Source organism: Globicephala melas, chromosome 11, assembly GCF_963455315.2.
Source record: "Globicephala melas chromosome 11, mGloMel1.2, whole genome shotgun sequence".
In the NCBI taxonomy this organism is placed as follows: Eukaryota; Metazoa; Chordata; class Mammalia; order Artiodactyla; family Delphinidae; genus Globicephala; species Globicephala melas.
In genome coordinates this window covers 12,705,165-12,721,062 of record NC_083324.2, presented here as the reverse complement: position 1 = coordinate 12,721,062, position 15,898 = coordinate 12,705,165, and the positions used below count along the sequence as shown (strand labels likewise).

At 39.4% G+C, this 15,898-nt stretch overlaps 1 long non-coding RNA gene across 1 annotated transcript; it reads left to right on the top strand.

Moving 5' to 3' along the window:
- Positions 1-3,135: 3,135 nt before the first annotated feature.
- LOC132598163 (uncharacterized) lies at positions 3,136-15,218 on the top strand. Its single transcript, XR_009565935.1, has 4 exons — positions 3,136-3,198; positions 6,591-6,684; positions 9,704-9,854; positions 15,086-15,218. It is a non-coding gene; the product is annotated as an uncharacterized lncRNA (long non-coding RNA).
- The last annotated feature ends 680 nt before the right edge of the window (positions 15,219-15,898 follow it).

Genomic DNA, 15,898 nt, shown 5'->3' with positions numbered 1-15,898 from the left:
CACTTTCAAGTTAGAGAATCACTGCTCTAAATTAGAGTCTGCAGCCTTTTGGTGAGAAGCTGGCTTCTCACTTGTCGGCAGGTGTGAGGTCACCATTTGGTGGAGGGCAAGTGTTGCATTGACAGGCTGGTGAGAGCCCTATGAACGCCCGAGAGTGGGGTTACACTGTAGGTAAAATCCCTCTCACACTGGAATTGGAACACATGTTAGTGAGGAGGAATGTGTAAATGGCAACTGTCTTGGAGCTGGATGAGGAGAACTTCAAGATTCTTTAAGATGGTGCTCAAATACCTAAAAATGATTCTGATATTGACAGGACCAAATCACACATTTTTCGTTATTCTAACAATTAACAGAAAGAAATTTCTGAAAGTCAGAGCTACCCCTAGAGAAATGAGGTACTCATAGCACCGCAGGTGACACACTGACAGGGATGTAGCAAGGACACAAGCTTTAAATGCGACAGGAGTGACCAGGTGACCTTTGCCATCCCTTTCAGTGGAAAGCGTGTATTTCTATGATTCCTGAACACCACTGAAAGTCATAGGTACACTTTTAACAACAGTTTTTAACAAAGCAAAATTGTTGAATTACGGTATCTACAGCCAAGGAAGGACTCATTCAACAGTTTGGATGGATTCCAAAAGCTGTGCAGGACTGTTTTCTGACCTATAGAAAAACCCAGCAGAAGAAATTTATATGTCAACTCCCGCTTTAATAGGCAACGGCAAACTTCTGGAGTCAACAACACAATCTATAAATGTGGATGGGAGCTAATTTTTAATTGGCACTTTCTCTTGCACCTGCCATAGGAGTTGCACACATTTATCAACAAATTGAAAACGCTTACTTGGTATTTGCAATCCTGTTCCTTTCACATGCAATCAACACTACTCAAATTAGTGTCCCTCCGAATACTCAGAAATATTTGGAGTGAAGAAAAGATCATTTTACACTTGGCTAGTTGGGGAGGACCTCAGGGTTACAGTTCTAAATCTTTCACTCTACAAATGAAAAACAAAACACTCTAAGTTAGAATACTGATGCCAGTGCTTCCGCTTTCAACTCTCAATAGTATTGGAAGTTTCTAGAATGATATGGACATTCTAGCAGGGACATGAGATGTGAGTAGAAACTTCATGAGGGGAGGAGATGAAGAAGTTAGAGCAAGAATCTGAATTGCCTATATTGAAGAGTGTCCCTCCAAATTTCATGTCTACCTACAACCTCAGAATGTGACTTATTTCCTTATTTGGAAATAGGACTTCCAGATGCAATTAGTTAAGACAAGATCATACTGGATTAGGGTCAACCCTAAATCCAGTAAGTCCTGCCCTTATAAGAAAGCCATGTGGAGACACAGACCCACACAGAGAGGAGAACACCATGTGAAGATGGAGGCAAAAATTAGAAAAATGGAGCTACAAGCCAAAGAATCCAAGGATTTCCAGCAACCACCAGGAGCTAGGAAGAGCCAAGGCAGGCTTCTCCCCTTCAGTATTCAGAAGAAGCACCACCCTGCCAACACCTTGATTTCAGACTTCTGGCCTCCAGAATAAATTTGGTGAGATAATAAATTCCTATTGTTTTAAGCCATCCAGTTTGTGGTACTCTGTTATGGCAGCCCTAGGAAACTAGTAACTTTCATCCCAATTTATCGTGAAAAATGATGGTCATGATGCTCAGGTAGGTTTCATTATTATCTTCATTTGCACTCACTTGCCCAAGGAACCAGAGCAAGTGGCTGAGCCAGGATTTGAAGATTTGTAATTCCGAACAGGGCTCTTGCCCCTCACGACCACATTCAACTGCCTCCCAGTGATGATGACTGATTTTTTTTTCTTTTTTTTTGATGATGACTGATGTTGATGATGTCTCCCAAATTCACTGCTCTTAGAGTCAACTGTGCCCTCTCTCTGCTTCACTATCACTTAACAACTCCTTGAGTGTGAATCTAGAACTATCAGGCAAATGACCAAGTACTCAACAACTTCATCAGCAGAAAGCAAATAAAAATTTTTGCAGCAGGAAATTCCTGCAATCAACCATTAGGCCTCATGATAAAATGGGGCCTAACTGATCGGTTGTAATCAACTGGCCTAATTGATTACATTGATTAAAACTGTATTCAATGCCATCTTGTTGTCCAAGATGCAGTTGCTCTGATTAAATGGTCTTATTACTGAGAGAAGAGAGACAGATGGCACATGGGAAAAATTATTTTTTTTTTTTTACAGGTGGGAGCACGTTTAAGAGCTACCTTGAGGGAGCTGGGTCATATATTCAGTCATATTTTGAATCTAATGGAATCATAGATATTTCACAAATGAGGAAACTGAGAACTAGAAATGAGAAGGGTCTTATCCAATATTAGAGGCGAGCTAACTAAACATTTGGGGTTGGAACACAGGTTTCCTGACCACTAGTCCAATGTTCATGATATTCACTCTTCCATCCACCCATCTACTCTTTTGTTGATATGTCCAACCATCCATCATCCATCCATCCATTTATCCATCACGCACCCATCAAGTAATTATAAAGCATCTGCTAAGGATAGCTACTGGAGATACAAGGCTAAAGGGACACTATCCCTGCTCCCAAGAGCTCCATAACACATGATATTCGAACATTTGTTTCACCATTTAAGACTTTCCTGAAACAGAGGGTTAGGAAAGCAGACACGGAGGTTAATCTGAGAGTGCGTTGGCTGTCCAAAACAGTTCCAATTCCAGCACCTTCTATATCTGACCTACAGTACCCATATTTCCCCTTTCCTAATTTTTTGAAATCAGGTGACCAGTTTCAGGAAGATACAGTTACTGCAAAATGACCAAGAAAAGAACAAACATCATGGGCTCTGTTTGCAAGATGTCATCATGGAATTAGTGTGTGGTATTTTTGTTTTTTTTTTTAGCCCACTAAGTTGTCGTGCATTTCTACATGTATGCACTTTTAAATGGGGTCTGTTTCATGTTATACAATGAAAAAAGTCTGAGAGAAGTGTTGTTACAGAGGAACTTCATCATATGACCACATTCAGTGATGCAGTTGTCTTTTATTGTTCTCTTTCCACTTCCTCCCAACTGTGCAGGGATATTTTTGTATTGAATGTCAGCACGGGAGAGGGGCTAACAGCTTGGCTTCTACGAGTCAGACTAATTTGGATTCCAGTCCTGCTTCACCTGCTGACCACAGGTAAAATATTTAATGATTCTGTGCCTCAGTTTCTTTAACTGTAAAGAAGAATTGATGAAAATACTAGGTCCACGGTTGTAAATATTAACCAAGTTGATACACATGAGCATTTAAATCATGGTAAAGTTATTAAAAATACCTCCTGCTCTAATATATGTTAATCTTATAATGGTTAGTCACAACAAAAGGAGCTCATTTAAGATACAAACCAGCTATGGCATCCACTGTCTGAATATATTTTGTACCATGACTCAGTTTTTATTTACACGTGGAGTGTGTTACTCGGCCATTCAGTGCCTCTACCTGTCTGACATATTCTTCGTGGCAGATACCATAAGGGTAGGAAAGTCACTGAGAGAGCTCAAAAGACAGGGCTTTGAGTGGTGGATCTTCTGTTTACTGCTTGTGGCAAGTTATTGGTTCATTAAGCCAGAAGGGACTTGTGCAGTGATCTGGTAGCAGTGTCTTCTCTACAGATGAAAACACTAAGATCCAAAGGGGCTCATTCCTTACAATTAGATTTTAACAAATGATTGTGCCACTAAGAGAAATGGGGATTGTGTGAATGACAAGTTTTGGAGGGTGAAAGAAAAAAAATTGACTAAAGGTAAGCACTGGATACAGAACAAAGGTTTGCTTATTTTTCACAACAAAATAAGCAGGTTAACTATCTTGTACAAATAAAGCTTGATTAGTTACAAATGTTTATATATTTGTTCACATACTTAGTAATATTTATTTCTTTAAAAAATTTGGAGCAAACTGAATCACTTTGCTGTACACCTGAAACTAATACAACACTGTAAATCAACTATACTACCAAAAAAAAAAAATTTTGGAGCAAATTTGACCAAATCTTATATTTGTTAAATCTAGATGATGAGTTTTTGTTATGCTATTATCTTTCTCATTCTGTTGTTTTAGTAATGTTATAATAATCAAATTTATTTTAAAATAAAGATTTCACACAGTGGATGATAAAAAAAGAAAAAAACAAACAAAAAAACAAAGGGGCTCAGACGTGTTCAAGTTCACACAGCTAATTAGTGGCAGAACTCATTCACTTTAAACTAAGTCTTTCTTCCCTCAACACAGACTAGAAATGTTTCACTCCTGGCATCTAAATTCCTCTACTCTGGGGTCAAATTGCCTGGATTCAAAGCTCCACCGAACCTCTCACTAGGCATGTAAGCCAGGGCAAATGATTTATCCTTTATGTGCTCTAGTCTTGACCTATAAAATGGGGAAAAAATTAATGATCTCATAGTGATTTTGGAAAAGATTCAATAATATAACCTAGAGACAACACTTAGCACACTATCTGGCACTCTGTTATTATTATTATTGTAGGTTTAAATTATATCATTTGTCTTCAATTGTAAGAGTTTTTTTTTTTTTTTTTAAGAGTTTTGATAAACGCAAGAACTTTGAATCCTTCATATTTTCAAAACAGATTACTGAATAAAAGATCTTGGGACTTCCCTGGTGGCGCAGTGTTTAAGAATCTCCCTGCCAATGCCGGGGACACGGGTTTGAGCCCTGGTTCGGGAAGATCCCGCATGCTGTGGAGCAACTAAGCCCGTGCACCACAACTACTGACCCTGAGCTCTAGAGCTGGTGAGACACAACTACTGAGCCCGCGCGCCTAGGGCCCGTGCTCCACAACAAGAGAAGTCACGGCAATGAGAAGCCCGTGCACCGCAACAAAGAGTAGCCCCTGCTCGCCGCAACTAGAGAAAGCCCGTGTGCAGCAACAAAGACCCAACACAGCCAAAATAAATAAATAAATTTAAAAAACAAATCAATTTCACTCATTAACTTATGTATTAATCAAATATTTACTGAATACCTATTATCTTCTAGGCACTGTTTTGGGTACTGGGATATAGCAAAAAATACACTTAGCTCCCTTAGAGTACAGTGACAGGGACAATAATAAAATAATAAATAAGTAAATTACATGTGTATTAGAAGGTGCTATAGAGAAAAAACAGAAAGGGGACAGGAAAACAGTAGGGATGAAGGGAACTGAGCAAGAGAGTTGACATTTTAAATATGGTAGCCAAGGAAGGTGACATTTAAGGAATATGTAAGGAAGGGGAGGGAGATAGGCAGGTAGATATCTGGGTGAAGTATATCCAAACAAAAAGAAGAGCAAATGAAAAGCCCTCGAGGCAGTAGTGTGCCTCACATGTCACTGCAATAGCAAGGAGCCCGATGCGGTTGGAACAGAATGAGCGTGCAGGACAGAAGTAGGCAGTGAGACAAGAGAGGAAACTGGAGCCAGGCCATGAAAGGCCTGTAAGTTATCAAAGGGACCTTGGTTTTTCACCTTTCATGAGTTATAAGCCATTGGATGGTTTGAAGCAGAGGAGTGTATAATCTGGCTTATAGTTTAATTGATTATCTAACTGCTTCTGTGTTGAGAATAGACTAGAGGATTCAAGGGTGGGAGCAGAGACACCATTGAGGAGACATGACACAGACAGTGCTACGTGTTGACCCAAACAGCTTCATTTTCCTCCTAGTGCACAGGAAGACTACATTTTCCAGCTCCTTCTTTTTTTTTTTTTTTTTTGAAAAAGAATCTGACTTTTATTTTCTGAAGAGAATAAACAAAAACGATGCCATTGATTCTACCAAAATTTGTTCCTCTTGATGACTTGAGATTTCAATATATATCAGAAAAACTTGACTGTGGCCTAGCATTCTGGCTAGCGTTCAGACTCTCATGTTGTGAAACTTCATGAGAGAGTGCAAACTGATAGGGGTATTACATTTATTCCCACTTTGCAATTGTAAGACCATTAATTAATAGCTGATTTTATAACCATTCATTGCCTCCAGAAGGCCGGTACTTTTATCTATCATGGACCATTCAAAAACAATCAGTCATAACGTACAAATAGAAAGTAATTTGTTTGTAACAGCAAGAACAGTTTCTATCCAACAAAATCCTGTTTCTGTTTTTCCAGCAACCTGTAAAAATATTGCTGAATATATGCAGAATGAATGAACTGTTAATATGAATTTCATATTTGTATTACCTTGTGAATTTCACAACATTTTCAGAAATTGGTTATTCACCTTTACAGCCTTCGCTTTCAGCAGGAGGAATGTTAGGCCGATTTAGGATGAGGAAACTGAGGTTCAGAGCTGTTGCATGGTTTACATAAAGCTACAGAGTTCGCAAGCGATAGAGCCAATAATAAAACTAATGTCTTTTGTACTAAAGGAAGGTATCTGACTGCCAAATAGCTCCTTTGTATCTGGGTATCTGAGCCATATGCCCAGTTCAAGACAACAGAATGTGAGTAGAAGAGATATATGTATATTCCTTCCAGGCCTGAAAGATCTCATGCCTTTAGATGTTCTCTCTTTCTACTTTCTAGGGGGCTGGAAGTTAACCATTGAGTACTAAAGACGTGATGGAAGCAGCATGGATCCCCAAGGCATCACTTTAAGGGGAGCTACCCAAACAATGAGGTGAGTGAAAAATAAACTTTTATTACACTAGGCCACTGAGGGTTGGGGATGTTTGTTACAGCACCTACAGAGCTTCACCCTGACAAATACAGGAGGTTAACACAGTAAGTCAGGCAAGAGATCATGACTTGGATCTGGGACTGAGCAGTGGCAGTTGTCAAGAGTGGTTGGAACCTGGATATATTTTGAATGTAGTGGCTACCAGATTTTCTGACAGATCTGAAAAGGCATGTGAGAAAGAGTCAGGGATAACACCCAGGATTTTGGGATGAACAATTAGAAGGATAGAGCTGTTGTTAATTGAGGCAAAGAGGACCACAGGAAGAAGAGGTCTATAGGTGAAGAGACTGCAAGGCAAAAGGAGCTCAGGAGGTCAGCTCTGGCCACGTGAGGTTTGAGATAATTATCAGATATGCGAGTAGAGATGCTGAGTAGTAAGTTACACAACTCTACACAAGGGTGGGCTGGAGTTAGCTTGCACAAGCTATGAAAACCAACTATAGAAATTCCAAGAGATTTATAAACAAGTTATTAAACTATTGGTAGCTTGAAATCAGCTGTGGTAGGAGTATTTATGCCACATAAATGCGTAAATGCCCATGTCACGCCTTTTGGTTTTTTTCCCAGGTAGCTGGTTGTTAAATATTCACTAGCACCCCATTAGGTATAAGAGTTGAGGGAAGAGGTCAGGTTTACAAATGGGATTATTTCTTTAGGACTTTTCCCTCACAAGACATCTTACAAACCTACCTCAAGTGTCAGAAACATCTTTCATTTAATGCTATTTTCTTGGCCATATTCTATTAACCAAAGCTTTTTTTTAGACAATACATACACAACCCACTTATATGGTTCACTCTGTGTTCACAGCTATTACACACTGAAAATAAGTATCTTAATTCTATTTTCTACGGTATTTAAGGCAACAAATACAAAATTAAATAATTTCAATTTTAAATCCCAGAATGTACTTATACATCTTTGCTGAAATTTCCCATATTTATAATACCCCAAATATTCCCATCTAAATAAGGAGTCCACCCTCCACCCCCGCCCCGCACTGCAATGAACACAACAATCTTTTCTAACCTCTGATTAACCAACTGTAAAATAAGGATTGTATTTTCCCTGCCTACACCACCAGATAATTGTGAAGATCAAATGAGATAATGCACATAAAAGAGATCTGTCAAATGTAAGCAAACAGAACAGATGTTTATAGATCTAAAATAAAATGACAAAGAGTCTCTACATTGATTGTGGTCTTCAGAAGATTTATTAATGCATTTTGTGGATGGCTAGGTACCATTCAGAGCCAATCAGGTTGATATGGACCGACTCTTGTAGAACTTCAAAATAGGTTGACACATAATGGAAATTGATCGGGAAGGACTCCATGACAACTTACATTGAACTTATGCAAGAGGAATGTAAGAAAATGCTTTCTTATTTCTTCACTTCATTACCTTCCTCACCCTGGACATATCCTCATTCCTGGAAAGGAATCTGATTTTCTTTCAAGGAAAAGATGATAGCAAGAATGAATCTCATTTTGTGACATCAGTCTTATGTTTTTGCCTTTAGCTTTTAAACAATGTTTGTTGAAGAAGATGCTTCTCTCAATATTTTAATTCAAACTGAGTTAAGCTAAGAGGGGAAAGATAGTGACATAAAATAGTTATATATGTTTATGAGATGAAGTGAATAAAATTATTTCTTTATCATTGATTCCATTGTAGAACTGACAATATAGTCCCAACAAATGGGATCTCCAATATTTCAGGCCTTTTAGTTTTTTTTATTAAAAATGGAAAATTTGAGCATTAATAAATGAGAACACTTATTTGAATACCTCAATATAAATTAATTGGAAATGTCTATAAATATAAAATGTCATAGGGGATTTTTATGTGTTTAAATGTCTTTCTATGCACTTAGCCTTGTATGCACCATGGTATCTTTGTTTCTGCTGCTGAAGCTTTAAGAAAGGGATTAGGTAAAACATAGAGGATGTGTAGCACATAAAGTAGGAATTACTGTCTGCTCAGTTTGCTACTTTATTTACATGAAACTTCTCTAGGCAACTTAACCTTTAGTTTAAGTAAGTGGTGGCGCTAAGATCAGAACCCCGGTACTTAATCACCCTGTTATCTTGCCACTGCAAAGGTACAGACGTCAGCTCAGTTTTAGGGAAAATATTTATCAATCAGAGGTTTTGAAGGCTGCCCTCATGGTGATGAATTCCCTGATAGTGGAGATTTACCACCTGACTTGCTAGGTGTGATGAGGCTGGTCCTCCTAAGGTGAGACAGAGCCAACACTGTATCATAGCTCTACTATTTCCTCCACCTAGGTGGGGCTGGAGGGCAGGACACAGCTAGAGCAGGGTCCAGAGGAACCAAAGCATGAATGGAGAGCATCCAGGACTTATTCCACAAAAGTGTTAAAGGCTCATGGTGGGGTTGGGGCAGGAGTGAACTCAGAGTTTGGCAAGATGGAGCACATCAGTGGGAACACTGAAGTCAGGATCAATAGATGTGATTGTTGAATGGGAAGAGCCACTATGCTTTAATCAACATGAATCTTCTCAGACCAGAGGCATTTATCCCTTAATAAGACCTCAAATAGAGTTGGCAAACGAGGTTTCCAGAATGGCCTGAATGTTTATTCCAGAGCTCTTAGAGCGTGAATTCATGCTTAGCCAAGTGCTGGGCTTCATGACCTACGCAGCTGCTACAAACTCAGATAACCCAGCTAATTTAGGAAGCCTGGTAAGGTCTGGACCACTGGGAGAGGCTGCTTTAAGGCACAACAGTTTTTGATGGAAACCCAAGAAGTTGACCACACATACCTGGATTAGTTAGTAGTTGATTAGCAATGAATTGTTTCCTAATACAGCACTAGTATCCTTTGGGAATAAAAAAAAGTTGGTTCCTGTTTGAATCACACCAGACTTTTGACTTCTTTCAAATCTTCTCAATGGATGCATTTAGGATCATCCCTTTAATTCCTCCCTCAGCGCTTCTCTAATCAGTGAACACATGGAACTGCCATTCATGCACAGAGACAGGGAAATCAGCCTGGCAGCCCCGACAATGGTTTGCACAAGCTGGCACAAGACTACAGGACTCATGAATAGCAGGCACATTTGGAAGGCGGAGAATCACAACGTAAGTAGTCCTGCAGTCACGGGGAACTCATCATTTCTTACGGCAAGCTTCTCTTGTCTTTTCTCAATTATGCTTTATGGGCACTTATCTCAAAATTTAATTGAATTGGTTGCTTCACAGATGGGCTTAAAGGATATTTCAGTTTCCAAGCATGGGAGACAAAAGAATGACTGGTACTGTTCTCAAATTAGAAGCCATTAGAAAGGGGAAGTTTTTAGCGGGTTTGAAAGAATTTAACCACGTTTGAGCATGGTATGTTTCCTGTGCATCAGGAGGATTTAGTCCTCAGTGGGGGGAAGAGAAAGAGAGGCTGAAGCTAGACTGTGGATCAGGGCTGTCTGTTGCTGAAGAGAGGCTGTGAGTCTCAGTCCTGCTGGTGAGAGCTACATAGGTGATAAAAGGAAGGAGGGCTCTTAGAGAAGTGAGGTGAGAAGCCCTGGAGGGAAGAGAAGGAGGCTTCAGGGAGGACTGGAAACTGGGAAGAGGTAAAGCCAGCTGGTTTCCTTCTGCACCATAACCCCCGGCCACATAATTAATTGTGTTTAAGTTAATACTTATACTAACTGCAACACTAACCCCAATCCAGTCCCAACCCAAATATTAACTCAATGGAAGCCCAATTATCTGGTAGTCTAATGCTGAAACCTCTTAAATAACTGTCCTGAAAAGATTTTAAAATCAGTTTCAGTCTATGAGATTACGCTATTGTAATAACCAAACAATGATTTGCCTTGGGCTAAATAATCTCTGGTGCTTATTTTATGCAGGTTTTACATGAGGTATTAAAATTATCCCCAATTTATGGATGAGGAGTCTGAAGCTTAGAGGGGTTAAATGACATACCTAAGGTCAGACAATTAGCTTCTGGGGAGTGAGCTGGGATTGAACTCTGACATTCAGTTCTGGAACAGTTGGTGACGATGTGACAGATGGCCAGAAATGGGCCCTCAGTAACAAAGACTGTACGCTGAGGGCTTACCAGTACCCCAGGCGCCATGTTAAGAGTTCCTTTGCACTGCCTCATTTAATCCTCCCAATAATGTACTGTGATTTGGCACTAGACTAGCCTCCTTTATCGATAAGAAAACCAAGACTCTTAAAGGCAAAGTTAATTGCTCAAGAGAGCTTCTTTCAAAATCAGGGTTGAGGCTAGCACTCACATTCAGAGCTGCTGGACCCCAGAGCCCCACCTACTGAACTACACACAAAAACATTTTGACATTTTTGAAGAAGAGGTGAGAACCACATGGGCCAGACGGGAGGTGAAGGCTACTTGTATTTCACAGTCCTACTTGCTGCACTGCAGGTAATCAACAAGTATTTTAAAACCAATTGAGTCAAATGGGTCAAACCACAGAAAGAGAGACTTTAATGAGACATGAAGACGAACAGAAAACTGAACAGTGAGACCAGTAGCCTGCGGGAAGCAACTCTTCAAAAACAAGAATAAGTGCATCTTCAGACACAGGAGTTTGGTGAACCAAATCACTGGTTTTCAACTCTGTTTTTTTGCTATTTTAGAGGCACTTTAAAAAAAAAAAAATACTGATGTATGGGACTTCACTCAAGATCAGTTAAATCACAGTCTCTGGGAATAAGCCCTGAACGGTATTTTTTTAAACCTCTTCTGGTGTGTCCAGTGTGCAGCCTGAATTAAGAACTGCTGATCTTCCCAGTAGAGACCCCTTTCAACCCCGGGGTGCCTTGAGCACTCTTTGAAAACCCTTGTTTTAATATATATTGCTCCCCTAAAACCCAAAGTGAAGACTATGTAAGCCATATGTCCTTCCCCTTCCAACAAAGACACTGAAGTATGAAGGTGACATATAACTTTCTCAAATTCTAGCATGTGCCAGGCTTACCTGGAGGGCTTCTTAAAAGACAATTTGCTGGGCCCCACCCCCAGAGCTTCAGGTGTGGCTGGGGCCTGAGAATTTGCATTTCTAACAAGTGTCCAGGTGATAATGATGCTGCTGGTCTGAGGACCACAATTTGAGAACCACTTTCAAGTAGGGTTTAAAGGGAACATGGTGAAAAAGAATACACTTATTTTTTGTCATCCTTATCAGTGTAACATATTCAAAGGAAGGTTTACGCCTAGTGGTGGAATTTCTGCATCAAAAGGTATCATTGACGGCTCTCTTCTCATCTGATCCCCATTTACTGTCATTTCTAACTCCTGCTTTTCAGAAGTTAAGTCAATCTGCTGCTGAACTGAAAGATCTTGTCTGATTTGTCACTTAGGCACGTTTATTTTGGTATCCTAGAGAAGTCAAAAAGTAGCCAAAATCAATCAGATCCTTTACTTTCCCACAGTCACTTGGCAAAGTTCTCACACTTGGGGCTGGGCAGAATCTCAAACCCACTATGTTATGGCCAAAGTGATTTGTGTTTATGACCAAGAAACTAAGTAACGGGGTGATGAGGAGGAAAAGCCAACTCTGATCTGAGGTGCTACGGAGGAAGTCTTCAAAAAACCATCATGATTGGATTCAAGGGCTACCATAGAAGAGCATTCTTCCAGTGCGTCATACAAAACCAGGAAAACCTGAGGAGTGGTGAGAGCATCTGATGTTTGTGTTAACTGATTCTGTCTGGTCTACACATCCGTCTCACCCCACTCCCCTAAATAATTGTTTCCCTTAATTTAAAGGGTCCACCCTCGTTTCTGACCAGCTTTCCCTGGGTATAATTTTCTGGTCAGTCTGGGAGTTAAAAGACTGCCTCTTTATTAGTGGACTGAGTTAATATAAATGTTTAATTCCCAACTCACCACCACCCAGATTAAAAAAAAACCATATTATTACTCAAACCCTAGAAGCCTACATTCTATCTTCTTCTAGGGATTAAGCCTATCCACAGGTAACCATAACCTAACTTCTTACACTGCAGATTAGTTTTGTCTATGTTTGAACTTTCTTTATATTACTGGAATCATGCAATGTATATTCATTTGTGCCTGGCTTCTTTCACTCAATATTATGTTTGTGAAATTAATTCATAAAAGCATCAGGAGTTTGTTTTCAATGTTCTATAGTATTCCAATGTATAACTCAATTTATTTATCTAATCAACTGCTGATAGTTGGGTAATTCCTAGTTCAGGGCTATTAGAAATAACACAGTTATAATTATTCTTGTGCAAGTACTTTGGTGACCATCGCAGACAGTTCTGTTCAGTATATACCTAGGAATTTCTGGGTTATGGGACATACTTATGTTTAGCTTTAATGGATACTGCCAGATGGTTTTCCAACAATATATCAAGCTTTACTACCAGTAACAGTGCCTAAGTATTGTAGTTGTTTCACATTCAGGCTAATACCTGGTGTTGTCTTTCACTTAAACCATGCTGGTGTGTGTGTAATGGTATACTGCTGTGGTTTTACATTGCATTTCTCTGCTGACTAATGATGTTGTAGTCTATTTATTGCCATTTGGCAATCTCTCTTTTATATATCTAGTTCAAGTCTTTTCCCCATTTTTCAAATGTGTTGCCTCACTTATTTATTTTTAGGAATTGTTTATATTGAATATGAACTCTTTGTCAGGTTATCTATCTATTTAGTATCTTCTTCTGGACTGTGGCTAGCTTCCTCTCTCTTTCAATGGTTTTTTTCCATGAATAGTCTATATATTTCTAAAGGGTGTTTTGGCTTCTAACCCCCATATAGTTTTCCTTCTACAATTCTGGCCAACACGGAAACACAGACTTAATAGAAATTAACAACTTGAATGGTATGACTTGTGACAGTCTGAGTCATGAAATTAATTAATACCCCTAATTCACTGATCAGAAATCATGGCCACATTATTCTTCACTAATTTATATGCTTGGGCTTCTGGGTAGTCATTTCATACATGTAGCCTGCCCATTACAATCTCTTCAAAATGGTCAACTGTCAGTCGACTTTGGTAACATTCTGTTAGATACAAAAAGATTTCTAGTTAGGATTCAATCCCGTCCATCTCACAAGTTCACAAAGGGGACAAAGGGAAAAGGAATAAGAGAAGGAGAATATTCAAATACAAACAAAGTGACTTAAAAAGATAACTGGGGAAGCAGAGAAAAGAGGCAAGGTTTTATTCAGCTGCAAATGAGGCTCTGAATGAAGTCTTGTGAGGCCTTTGGTTTAAGTGTTCTCAGAGGCCAGTTTCTTTCGTACTTTTCCACAGAAGACAATTTACATAAGTAGAAGCCTGGTATCTGAAGTAACCATAGTAACCTTACCCTTCCATCCTATTCAGGGTGTGAATTTTTCTCCATTTAGTGAAATCTCTCTGCGCAATAGATATGCGAAACTTTACATGTTGATGTAACATTGAGTAAATGGATCAGAGTTGCAGTAAATGTTAGAGGAATTGTGAACAGGATTGGGAGAAGCAGGGGTGGATAGAGACTGCCAAAACGGAGAAAACAAATCCTTAGGGGATTTGGTGGAAATCACACCTACCTGGGAAAATAGAGACCTAGTCTGTGATTACCAAGATGTATGATTTTTTTATTGCCTGGAATTACATAAACTAGGACAGAGAGGAAACAAGTTAGAAAGGAAAGGGGTTCCCTATAGCTGTGTTATACTTATTCTCTTAAAAATCCAGTAAACTTTATCCCAGCTCCAGCTTCTCGGAGATGCTCTCTCTGGGCAATGAGATGACATACTAATCAAGGAGTTGAGCAGGTGTGAGACTGGCTTACCTAAAGCTTGTGAACTGAGAAGGTGATTCATGGAGCTGACTTGACCTGTAGGCCCAATGCAACTCCCTATCCTGCAATGCTCCTATCAGACCATCTCCAGATTTTTCTGGGTTCCATTAGTTATAAACTTAAAACTGAAGTACACATTGATGGCCTGTTCAGTGTTAAAAAATTAATGATCTCGTTCAAATGATTAACACTGGTATCAACAATATTATTCATCATGGAAGGTGTTTGTTTCCCTACTCTGGTGCCCCCTCTGAAGTGATTTTTGGTGTGACTGCTTGGAAAGGTGAGAATCTGTTCCACTAAATCTGTGAGAGGAAGGAAAACCAAAGACCAGTCCAATACAGCTGACTTAGCCGATGCTTTGATTGGAAGTGTCTTGAAATCCCAAGGAGGGGAGAGCACAACATTATCATATTTTGATTCGACAGCCCATCAGCAGTGCATTTACGTGTTTATGACCTTGTGGAGAAAACACTGAGATGATGTCATCAATAAATGAAGCCATGGAACTTTTTTCATTACAGAGATTCCAGTTCTGGGATTAAAGGGTTCATGACTTGTGGCCAAGTGGAAGATGCTGAGGAACAACCTTTTGACAGAAAACACTCATTTTTATACAAATACTGCCATAAAGTGCTCACTCATTCTAGTATGGAGTAAGTACGGATTTTCTAGTGTAAAACAGTGTCTCAGCAAAAGACACTGTGAATATCAATTTTCAAGAAAGAAAGAGGAAAAATTGCATAATAAATACAATTCTCCAGAGTCACCACAATCATTTAATATATTTTAAAGCCTTCGTATATCAAGGTTTATATATTCCTTTTCACAAACACAATCTCTCCCTATGCACTGAATTGCTTAAAGAATTGTCCCTTCTGTTCTGTAAACATTCCTTGAAGGCAAAAACATGTACTAAATTTGCATTCACGAACCAAAATTTGGCTTGTGGTAACTTTAAGACTTTGCTTACTAGAAATGCCAGTTGTTTTTGCTGTTATTTTATAAGGAAATTGGGTTTCTAGCTAACATTTCTCCCTAATAGATGCCTACAGTGAAGTTTCAATTGTGAACAATTTCTTTACAATTTCTCATGTATAATTCTGCAGTAAATCTTATTTGTGGGTAATAGACCTATTTCTTTCAGAGAAAATTTGCTGATTGTACACATTCTTTCCTCTTTGTCTTCCTATGAAAAGGGAGAAGAGGGCTTCCCTGGTGGCGCAGTGGTTGAGAGTCCGCCTGCCGATGCAGGGGACATGGGTTCGTGCCCCGGTTCAGGAAGATCCCACATGCCGTGGAGCGGCTGGGCCCGTGAGCCATGGCCGCTGAGCCTG